Raw genomic sequence first — 12,333 nt, 5'->3', positions numbered from 1 at the left:
GAAAAACCCATCATTGCACAAATTAATGAATATATTGAGCAAATGGGAGAAAATTTTGATACTTTGATGACAAGCTATTTTGAGGATTTCAAGAAATCCATGAAGCAAAGGTCAAGGATACCAACATCATTAGTAGAAAAGCATACTAATGATATATGTTTCTTAGTTGACATATATTTTACTTACATTCAAGCAGTAATACCAAGAGTAAGATGGCTAAGGCCATTTGGTTATGAAATCAATATTGATGAAGCATCAACAACAATAACTGCATTATTGGCAAAAGAAGCAGATAAAAATGCACCACATTTTGGCACTTATGATGTGGTAAGATCAAAAATAAATATGGAATTAAAAACTGCTTCCACACTGAAGAAGAAAGATAAATTGATCAAGAAGATCAAGAAGAAGTTTGACAAGGAAATTGAGGCTGAGGCAGAAGAAGAAGAAGATGACAGTGAGGATGAAGATGAGTAGGAACAAGGGCCAATGGAGCTAACTCAAGGTCTTGGAGAAGACAAGGAGGAAGGTGCAGAGGAAGAAGAAGCCAAGGAAGCACCAACTAAAGCTGAGCCAAAGAAGAGAAAGGCAACATAATAGCCTTCAACCAAGCCCAGAACAAAGAAAGCTGCTGCTCCATCACCTCAAAAGCCAACAACACAAGCATCAACAAGAGCCTCTACTCAAAAGACTAAAGGAGAAGTTACCAAAAAGAAACAAGTCAAGGAATCATAGGAAGAGCTGAGGAAAAGAAGAAGGTATGTGGCTCAACCTAACACTGATGAAGAAGAGCAAACAACAGCAGAGCAAACAGAAAAGGTAAGCAATTCATCAGTTGATACCTTATGCAAAAAGATTGCAAATGGTGACTTGAATAACTTAAATAAAGTTGATTTTAATAAATTTACAAAAGAGGAACAAAATAAGATAGAAGAAATAGTGTATGGAATGATGGCACAGTTCAAGTACACTCCACTTGAACTAGATGGCCAATTGCCAAAGGAGCTGTCAAAAATCGTAGAAGATAGATGGCATTTTTGACTAAAAATGGAGAAGGAGATGAGGGAATCAACCCTAGCCAGTGTATTGCCAGATTTGACTAGAGAACAAGTTAGCAAAGCAGTCAAAAGGCTTAATAACAGGTTCACACCCAAATACAGGGCATTCTTTATACTTCAAAACAGAATGGAAGAGATTGTTCAAAGAACAATGAAATCGTGGAAGAATTTGTATAAAAAGATTGAAGATTTTCTTGAGAAAGAATACAAGGAAGAAGAAACCATACCAATAGAAGAGAGGAAAAAGAGGAAAGAAGAAGAAGAAAAGAAAAGAGAAGAAGAAAAGAGAGAAGAAGAAAAGAAAGATGGAAAGGAGGAAAAGACACAAAAACAGGATACAATGGCAACAACTGAACAAGAGGAGCAACCAGATCAGAGTGTGCAAGACACACAATTGCCACCCCCTAGCCCTCCACAAGTATCCATCTCACCTGTAGATACAATAACAATTACTAATGTTCTTGATACTTCTGGTTAGAATATCAATCCACTAACTATAGAAGATCTGAAAAGAATTCTTGACCAATCAACTCAACAAACAATATTATGTGCGGATCCAGTATTGGTCAGTATAGATGAGTTACAGAAACTAGTAGAAAATGCTGTTAAAGATAAGGTAAATACTCAAGAACCACCTTCTATCATAACTACTAGTAGTCAATTTGAAATACAACCAAGTATAATTGATGCTGCAAGACAAAAGCAAAGTGTAGTTGTAGAATGAGGAAAAGAACAAATAAGACAGACTATTAAATCTGATCCTACAGCACAAACACAAGGTGCACTTCCACAAATAACAATAATTGACCATGGTAGAGAGGAGGAGGAGGAAACAGTAAAAACCCCTAAAGAACAGGAGGCAATAGAAACACTAATAAATTTTCCTACCTCGAGGACTCCTTCACACAAGCCATTAGAAATTTTAGTACCATCATCCAGTACTACCAAAATTGCAAGGGTACTTGATTATGGAGACCCTGAATTAGATGAAGAGATAGTCATACCAAGTTATGACTCAAAATCAATAACCATTGATCAAATCAATGAAGTGCAGGATGCATTAAATAGAAGGAAAAGACAGGAAATACTCAGGAAAGAGTATAAACATAAGCATACACTTTATGAGATCAAGGACATCTTTATGGATGCCTTCAGTTTGCAATCACCAGATGAGTCAAAGAATATCATAGAGCAACTAATAGATATTGCTAACCAAGTGACAAATGAAGACTTAGAAACCAATGCAAAACTTATGGAATGGTCAGAAAAGAAATTTCAAGGGAAAGTGAACAAGAAAATATCAAGACAAATCACACTTTCACAAGTAGAACTGGCAAAGCTCATTGATAAGTTGAAGAAGGTACTTGAGAATATATTCTCACTGTACAAAAAGTTGTGTGATTTTTCATACTTCACACAAGAAACAAGCCAAAAGATACTGAGCTTGGAAAGAAGCTTAAACATTTCAAGTATGCAACTACCAAGTGATCCAACTCAAAGTGTGAAGCATTTTGCTCAATCACTTCACACAAACAAAGAAATAGCTATATTAATAGCAGATGAGGCTAATATTAAGGCCAAAGTAATACAACTCCAGTCCTCCATTACCCCACATTTAGAAATACTCCATAAAGAGCAAGTATATGCTGAAAATGTAATCAAGAAAGATCCAAATCTTTCTAAATTAGATGGACTTATTCATCTTGCTGCCAAGACTGCCATCCAGCATAAGTCACTAGAAATTGCTTTGAATAATTGGAATGTAGCTCTCAAAATGATTATGGAGGTAAATAGCACATTCTTGGCCAAATATGGTCTTAACCCTTAAACATTCTTTGACATAAGTGTCAAAAAAGGGGGAGATTAAAAATGAGTTATACAGAAAAAAGGAGGAGATATAGATTAATAAGGGGGAGATACAACATAGATACTAAGGAGGAGCATTGATATACAGATAAGATACAATCAACTCAGGGGGAGTTACAAAATTTTTGAGGTATATATTGTAAGATTGTAAGTCACAAATTTTGATCAAATTTTTCAATATGTACATACCAATCAGATTAGTAAATGTACTTATAAGAACAGTTAAGTGTTTTTGTCACTCATGTCAAAGGGGGAGATTTTTAACCTCATAATGGTTTTTGACACTTGAGTGCCAACACACTTAAACATATTTCACATTGGATGCCGAGTACATCATGCATGCCGAGTGATCTTCATGTGCCGAGTAGTTTTCAGATGCCGAGTGAAGATCAACTACCAAGTGAAAATTAGATACCAAGTGAAGTATAAGTGTCGAGTGTTAACAAGTGTCGAGTAACATAAGGTGCTGAGCTATCCAAGAAATAGCATGTGCCAAGTATTTGCAATACTTCAAGAGCCGAGTAACTCAGTATATCAACATAAGAGTTTGTAATTGCACAAACTATGATGCAAACAGTTTTTACAACTAACATAAGGTAAATCTAGAAGGATTTAATGATGAGATTGAATCTTTTAATTTTCCTATGCAATTTGCATGCAGCCAATAAGAAAAATGCTAAAGGCATGCAACCAATCAACAAAAGATAAGTATTGAGCAGAAAATGAAGATTGAATGTGGATCATAGATCCATACCTAACCCTAAGTTTTCAAATGTCTTTATAAGGAAGATGAAACTTCATTGTAAAAAAAAAGAAAAAAGGTAATAAAAAAAGGTGTGAGAATACATACAAGGGTTTGCACGGAGTTATATTTTCAGAAGTGAGGATTATCAGATCACAAAAGGATCTAGATCAGAGTAAGCATAACAAGTGCCTGCAATCAATAATCAAGTATTGTAATCAGTCAGGTTTATTGTACCTAATACTCTCTAGCAATTTTATTAGAATGAAAATCCTATGGTGATAGGTTAGCTTAATAGATATTTCGATAAAACCTTTAACTAGGTGATTAAATGCTTTAACAGGGTGACACTTCATGTTAAGTGTTTGAAATCCTCTAACCAAGTCACTATTGACATAGTATAAAGCCTTTAACATGGCAAACCATCAAAAGTGGTTGAACAATATTGCTGCAGTAATTTTTGTGGGTATCATCCCTACCCCAGTTTTACCTTCTTATTCCTGGAGGGTTTTTGGGTTACCAAATTCCTATGTTATGAGTTATTGATGCATGTGTTTTTTTTCATGTTTATTTGATGTATTTGCATCCATGCAATTTACTTTCAGTTAAAAGTTTTATTGGCTAAAGTATGATAATTATGATTCATCACCCCCCCCCCCCCCCCCCCTCATAAGTACTCTTTCCATATTTGAATATTCCAACATTTGGTTGGAATATGATCAAGTAATGTTAAGGTTGTTGTGAACACAGTGCTTTTAAAGATTAAAAGAAGGCAATTGAGCTAGGTGAACCAAGAAGAGGAAGGAGAAAGAGAAGGAAAAAATAAGCTAGTAAAAAGTAGAGAGTCAAAGGAGACCATAATGAGAGATTAGATAGGGACAAGTGTAAGGAACATAGATTTGAACAAGAAAAGGTAGTTTCTATTCTTAACATGTAATTTCTACTATTACTTTCTAACCATTGTAGTAGAAAATCTCAAAAGAATTGAGTGAATCTAATAAGTTTGTGAAATCCTATATGGTTACATTAGTTAGTGGTGTTTCTAAGTCCTTTAGAGAATACCACTCTTTAGATGAGATCAGGGAGTGATAAGGTATAGATGATGTTTTAATGAAATCCTTTAACAAGATCAAAATAATAATATATTTCTAACCATTAACAAGGTTGGCTCCTAGTAGAGCTCACTTTAGAAGTCATGGTGTTAATTTTGTGAATGTTATTTGTGTTGTAAGTTGTTTTACATGTTTTACATTATGCTGCAAATTAGTAACAAATAAGTAATCACTAGGTAATAACAACATTATTGCCTAGGCTTAGCCCTTTGGATATCTTTTGGGAGGATCTAGTTAAGAAATTCAATAAGAAATTAGCTTGTGGGAAAGGTAATATGATGAGTCAAGCAGGTAAATTTACTCTTCTTAAAGTTTTCCTTAAAATTATCCCTACTTATGCTTTGAGCCTCTTCAGGATTCCAAATAAATTTGTAGTTTCTATTGATAAAATTCAAAGGAATTTATTATGGCTTGGAACTGAGGAAAATACGAGAATGACTTTGATTTCTTGGGAAAAGATTTGTAAAGCTAAGATGGATGATGACTTGGGTATTAGATCTATAAGAAGTATGAATAAATATTTATTGGCTAAGCAAGGGTGGAGAGTGTATCATGATGATAAGGAATCGAGCTTTATTTGGAAACATATGTATCTTTATGAGGCTCATACTATTTTTGACTTTTTATCCTACCCTATTATTCCTACTTCTTCTGCTATTTGGAGTGAGGTCCAAGGTTCTAAACATATCTTGAATAAAGGATGTAATGGAAAGTTGGTAATGGATGTAAAGTTAGATTCTAGGATGATGAGTGGCTTTTGGATCACCCTTTAGTTAAGGAATTTGAGGATATGAATTCTATAGAAATTTTCAAATAGGTCTATGGTGAATTTGTGTAGAATTATTAGACTAACAATGAGTGGGTTAATGTTGTTGAGATTAATCAAGAATTTTCCAGTACCCAAATCGCCCTGAATGCTTGTAGCTTTTATCCATATTAGGAGGATCTTATGGTGTGGGGGATTGATCCTAGAGGCTGATTTAAGGTCTCTTATATGTTTAGATCTGAGGACAAGGGAAATTATCCTATATAGGCTAAAGTGTGGATCAAATGACTTATTCCTGAATCCAATATCTTTATTTGGACTATGCTTCAAAATAAAATTTTAACCTTGGATAATTTTAAAATAAGAGGGGTTTATTTGGTTAACAAATGTTGTCTTTGCAAGATGGATTCAAAAGATAGGAATCACCTTTTTTTGAATTGTAGATTTAGTCAGAATGTCTAGGTTATCTTCTTCAATATTGGAACATCTCCTAGCTTCAATATAATAATGTTGATCATTGCTTTCAAAGTTGGATATGTCCTATAAGGGATGCATGAATTGGTTTTCACTAGAAGATATCTCTTCCCATCTCTAGTGGGGTATCTAGAAAGAGAGGAACAATAGATTTTTCATAAACAAGGAAACTGTAGATTGGGTTTTGGGTCAAAATATTATTAGAGCTATTCAAGAGAATTTCAATTATTAAATTTTTTTTTCATGAAAAACCCAAATAAGAAATCCTATGAATAGTAAAGGTAATAAAACTAAACAAGATGGATAGAGATAGTATGTGAAATGGAGATCTCCCCCTTTGGGATGGGTTAAATCTATTTTGATGGTTTAACTAAAAAGAATCCTGGAAAAGTGGGGTGTGGTGGAGTATTGAGAGACCATTATAGTAGAGTAATGTATGTTATTTCTATGCCTATAGGGCATTCTAATTGTCATAAAGTTGAGGCTAGGGCATCTTTGTTCATGGTGAGGATAGTTGTGGAATCTAGATTCTAGAATTTATGGATGGAAGGGGATTCTCTTAATATTGTCAATATGTTGAATAATAAGAGTATGATTGTAGACACTTAAAATTGTCTCAAACACTATATTAATTTATTTAATATTTCTTGTGATATTATAATTAATTATTTATTCATTAGTTATATTTGTTATATTCTTCTACTTATTTAATTGAATTTATTTAATTAAATAGGTTCATTTTTCTTGATGTATTTAAATTTAATTTAAATACTTACCCTTTAATGTATTAAATTTATTTAATGCATGGTGTTCCATAAATTCATTTTTTAATAAATTATAATTTATTTTAGTCCCTCCACTTTATTAAATTTTTTAATCCTATGATTTAGTTATATTTTAGTCTTTCCACTTTATTAAATTTTTTAATCCTATGATTTAGTTAAATCTTATTTAACTTAATCCTAAGCTCATCCCAAAACCTAGTCTACACCCATCACTCTCATCCTTCTAAGCCTGCCCACTACTTAATCCCACTTATATATTTTAAACACCTTTTAGCTCCTAAGTGTTTGCTCACACATGTGAGAGGCTAATGATCCAATAAAGCTTCTACTTCATTTACACCTCTTACACCTTTGTCCTCCACTCCTTTCCCCAAGGTTGCTCACACATGTGTGAGTACACCTTGAGCCTCTAATCCATAAAGGCTCTTTTTTGACTTTTGCATGGCTTGTACTTTAGCCCATGTGTCTCCTTTGTGGCACCTATGTGGATTCCACATAGATTCCACCTCCTCAAAGGCCTCTTTCAAACCAATAAATAGAGCCCTTGTCTCAAGCATTTGACATCTCCCTCATTTGCATTGCTATCATGCTAGTTTAGAATTAGAGCTTTGTAGTAATCTTGGTGATTTTATTCATTGTTACTAACCCCTTGGTAGTTATTAGATTTCATTTCATTTGCATTATTATTCTAGTTTTATTTCTTGCATCCACATTCATATCCTTTGAGTCCTTTCAAGCATGGTTTCTTCTATAGCCATTGCTTGAAGTATTCTTCATTTATCTTAGTATAGTCTCATTATCATTGCATATCATTTATCAATTATTAGAATTCATAGTTGTGTTTGAGAGATCACATCCACATCCTCCACACTTAAGCACACCAACAAGGCCTCTTATCGACAACCTTGTTAAGCTTCTTTGAGGTTGTGTGGGAACTTTTTTTATTGGTTGCATTATTTTTAAAACACAATATTAGTTAGTAGTTTTCTTGATTTTGATATTATGATATGCACATGACACTAACATTTTATTGTTTACACATTCTCTTAATAGATTAGGTTTTCACACATACATTTTGGCATGCCTGGTGGGACCCACGTCCCTTTTCTCACCTACAAATTTTATCAAAAACCAATAACTCGCTACAAAAAACTATGCATTGTCATCTCTATTAGGATGTAGTATCATCTACATAGATGTTTCTCATCTCCATAGATCATCATCTCTAAGTTTTGGCATCTCTACTAGACTCAACCCACAATTATTGGCAAAAAATTTTCTTGATTTTTTTATTCTATCATCTTCACCATTTTGACATCTTTGCATACTAAACTGTCATCTTCATAGCTTAATTTTTTTTTATTGTTTGCATTTTGGGCAGCTAAAAATTAGTAGTTCACTTGACCATCATCTCTATCTTTGAAATGGCATATCTAACTATAGAAGTATCATTTGCGATTTTCCAACCACCCACTATTTTATCGTATGCAATTTTTTGGCAAGTTTTGTCGTCTACTTGGTTTGGCATCTCCATTCTGCTATTGTCATGTATGATTGAACAGAGTAAGTATCAAGTATTTACTATTTTCTTTTTTGTCATATGTGAGTTATGCCATCTGTATATTTTGGTCATCTCTGCCTACATTTTTTCATTTGCAATTTTAAAATTATATAAAAAAAATGACTTTTAGTGGTTTCATAGGATATGGGCCATTCTAAGAAGATTTATGTGTATAAAAACTTTCAAGAAAAGTTAAATCAATTTTTCCATACTAAAGCCTTCATTTTAAAGATTTTTTGTGAGAGTAATCAAGTTGTTTATTGCAACATTTGTACATTGGAGCATTTTAGAAACAACTAACCATGTTTCTTGCACAATTTCCTTAAATTTTTTTTTGAGAATTAACTTGAATGATTAAAAACTTGTCTTTGAATGTATGTTACACTTAATTAGATAAATAAAACACACACTTGAATGTCTTGAAGCTAAAACAATCCAAAACTCAATCTTGAATGCTTTAAGGGAACTTACAATCTATCATTGGAATGAAATCACTAAACTCAATCTTGAATATCATGGCTTAAAACCTACATGTTTTAAACTGGAATTATTGGATGTGTTGTCAAAATAATTTCAAGTAACACTGAAGTTTATAAAACTAGGAGCAAAATCAGATGCCCTCTATATTGAAATTTTTTTTAGGTCTATATATTCAGAAGTGTCAAGTTATTTTGAAATGCATGTAAATGGAACAAAGTATTTGCCACACAAGTTCCCCCTCCTTTCCAACTGCAGTCTATTGCAAAGGTTAGCTACCAAACTTAAAGAGCAAATGCCAGTAGCCGATGGTAGATGTCTTTGAAGATTTAAAAGACAAGGGAGAAGTCACTAAGAAGGACAACAGGGGAGGCAACTTTAAGAAAGAGAATGATAGTTTGAAATTGATAATAGGTGTGAATGGGGTTTTGAAGTTAAAAGAATGGTTGTGGATGGCAATTGCCTTTTCTATATTGTTGTAGATCAAGTTTATGGTGATCCAAAGTTATATGATCTTACAAGACAGATGTGCATTGACTATATGGAGAAAGAGAGAGATCATTTCTCTCCTTTTGTCATAGAAGGCTTCATAGCTTATTGCAAAAGGAAAAGAAGAGAAAAGGTTTATAGAAACAATATGGAAATCCAAGCAATGTCAAAAATGTACAATCATCCTATTCATATTTACATATACAGTATACAGCCTATCAATACTTTTCATGGGGTCTTACAATATAGATTCAACTCCTATTTTCCTTAGTTATCATCATGGTATCACTATAATTCTCATGTTGATCTAGATCAATTATCAATTGGTGCAGGCCTTGGCTTTAATAGCCTTCAAGGGGAAAATATAGATAAGGATTAGGTGAAGGCTATGTTAAAAGCATAATAGGACCAACAAAATGAGAATGCACTTTTACTTGAGAGTCACTTCTACTTTGACCTAGAGCTAATAAAGAAGGAAATTGAATGCATGGTTATGGAGGTTTCATGAGATGAATATCTTTGGACCCTCCAATAGCATAGTGGTAAGGAGTGCACTTCTAGAGCTACACCATCATCTTCTAGTGCAAGAGCATCCAAAAATGAATATAGTGTTTAGCTTGGAGATTTCCAAGATTTCCAATTAATTCCAAAGGGTATAGTCACAAGAAATGTGTAGATTGTTCTATCCATGGGTTTCAGTTATGCAAAAGTGATGGAAGCATATAACATCTTTCATGATGATTTGGATTCTATGGTCTTTTATCTTATAGAAACTACATCAAGCAATCCTAGAAGTCAAAAAATATCTTGGGTGTATGAAGGGGATGTTTTGTAAGAATGGAATTTGAGGATTTTAGTTGACAAACTTAATCATAATGCAATCAAGTTAGGTCATCTTGTTGGTAATGAATCTATGTCCCAATAGATAAAGCACTGATCACTAAATTAGATGCAAGCTGAGGTGAATTTTATTTACACAAATCATTTTAATGAAATAAATTTAGTTTTCCATGTTTTGTAGTGGTTTGAAAAGAATTGACCCTCACTTAGCTTATGGGTTCATAAGTTAGGACTTGTAGCTATTTCATTCCTATGTCATTGCATAAGTATCAGAAGATAAAAAGGGTTTCATTTGCTATTATTAGGTTTATATTTATGTTTAATTATACTAGTAACATATATCAAAACCTCAAGGTCAACCTGCCTTGGTCATGCAGAGCTTGAAGTGAAGAAGGAGTTATGCCTTATAGTTGGCCCAAGATTGTAGTCAAGTGTATCCATAATAGGAATTTGCTAGCCTTAGATGCATTGGTCTGGTTTCTTGGTTAATTTCAAAAATTTTAAATCAGGAGCCAACAAAATGGTGACTCTACTAGGAAGAAAGGTTGTAAATGGCTAAATTATGGAGCTAGAAATCTTAGAAATATTTTGTATAGTCAATTTTTTATGCAAGGTTTTGTGTTCCCTAGTTAAGCTTTATGCTTGGACAATAGTAGCTTTGAAGGATTGAATGTAGATTGTGTTGCTACTAAGTTTTATTTTCAATCAAGTTAGTTGGTTTTCGTTTTCAAATCGCTATTGTAAATTTAGAGTTAGAATTGATTTAAAGTGGTTCCTCTCTTTGAAGCGTTTAAAGATTTGCAAATCCCATAAGTTAAAAGATTTAGTTCAAATCTATCATGTTGTAAATCATGTTTTTAAATATTTCTGACAATTGTGAGTGGCAACTCTCTAAAGGATCTCTATACCATTATAGATTGGTTATATATAAATTTTTTTAGGACCTTTCAACTGACTTGTGTAGATTTGAAAGTTATGATAAATTGTAAGCAAGAAGACAGAATATATGAATTCTTGACTGAAATTTTTTGATGTGCTCTATGTGATCTATTGTCATAAGAAATTTTAAAGTTAGACTGAATCACAATAGTGATTTCATTTTGTTCTCCTCAAGGAGATGGTGGCTCTATAAGAATTTGATCAGTGGTGTGAAGAATTGAAATCAACACCTATGCCTATCAGTAGATCAATGTTTCATAATCAACAATTGAGGTATTTTATTTTCATGATGTTGTTCTTGTCATGAAAGAAAGTAGTATACATATGTGTTCTCCATCAAGTGGTATTTGTAGCACTAAATAGGAGAATGATTTGGTACATTTCAACATATTCTATGAGAGATAGATTCAACAAAAGTGTTTTTTACATTTTGAAGTATGTTTGAAGTTATGAATTGGTAGAAAGAACTCTAGATCTATTGTAATTAATGAATATTGAAAAAAATCTTGGTGATTGAGTTTTAATTTGTGAGAAATGTCAAGTTTCCTTTCATTTAGTATGCAGTCCATTGATAAGATCTAGAGATCTATTTCTATCAAAAGATACATGCCATTATGTTTTGATGGTATTCATGGTTTCCCAAACCCTATGCAATATGATCTAAGAAAGTATTTACCTAAATTTAATGGCAAACATGAAAATCCAACCAATATTCATATTCAAATATTCAATGACTTGGTTGGTGACTTTGAAATTTCGCATGAAGACATTCATATGAAGTTGTTTGTTAAAACTTTAGAAGGTGATGCTAGGGATTGATTTTCTTTTCTATCAGTATGTTCAATTTTATCTTGGGATGAACTACATTTTTCCTTCATGGAGAAATTTGGAGAAAGAGTAAGCATATCTGATTCTTATGATAAGTTCTTGAACATTCATGTTAAGTGTGATGAACTTGTGCCTCAATTCAATATTAGATTTGCAAGAGTTTTGAATGAGATCCCTGAGAGTTATAGACCTGATGATAAAATATGTTTATCTATTTATTTTGATGCATTAAACAAGAAAATGAATTATGTACTAAGGGATAAAGAACCACATAAATTATATCAGGATTTTATGACTGCTAGGGATATTAAAAATAATTTGAATTATGGATTGATTAGAGGCCATTTTTCTATGAATGATTGGCAGTATAATGGTTACAAAAGAAAAGTGGAACAT

At 32.8% G+C, this 12,333-nt stretch overlaps 1 pseudogene; it reads left to right on the top strand.

Moving 5' to 3' along the window:
• The first annotated feature begins 781 nt into the window (after nt 1-781).
• Nucleotides 782-10,165, top strand: LOC149528652 (OVARIAN TUMOR DOMAIN-containing deubiquitinating enzyme 6 pseudogene; annotated as a pseudogene).
• Nucleotides 10,166-12,333: the final 2,168 nt, after the last annotated feature.

The sequence above is a fragment of the Cupressus sempervirens genome, chromosome 11, assembly GCF_028749045.1.
Source record: "Cupressus sempervirens isolate cs-2001-9-10 chromosome 11, ASM2874904v1, whole genome shotgun sequence".
Lineage (NCBI taxonomy): Eukaryota > Viridiplantae > Streptophyta > Pinopsida > Cupressales > Cupressaceae > Cupressus > Cupressus sempervirens.
The sequence above is the reverse complement of the archived record's forward strand: the minus strand, read 5'-3'. Positions and strand labels throughout refer to the sequence as shown.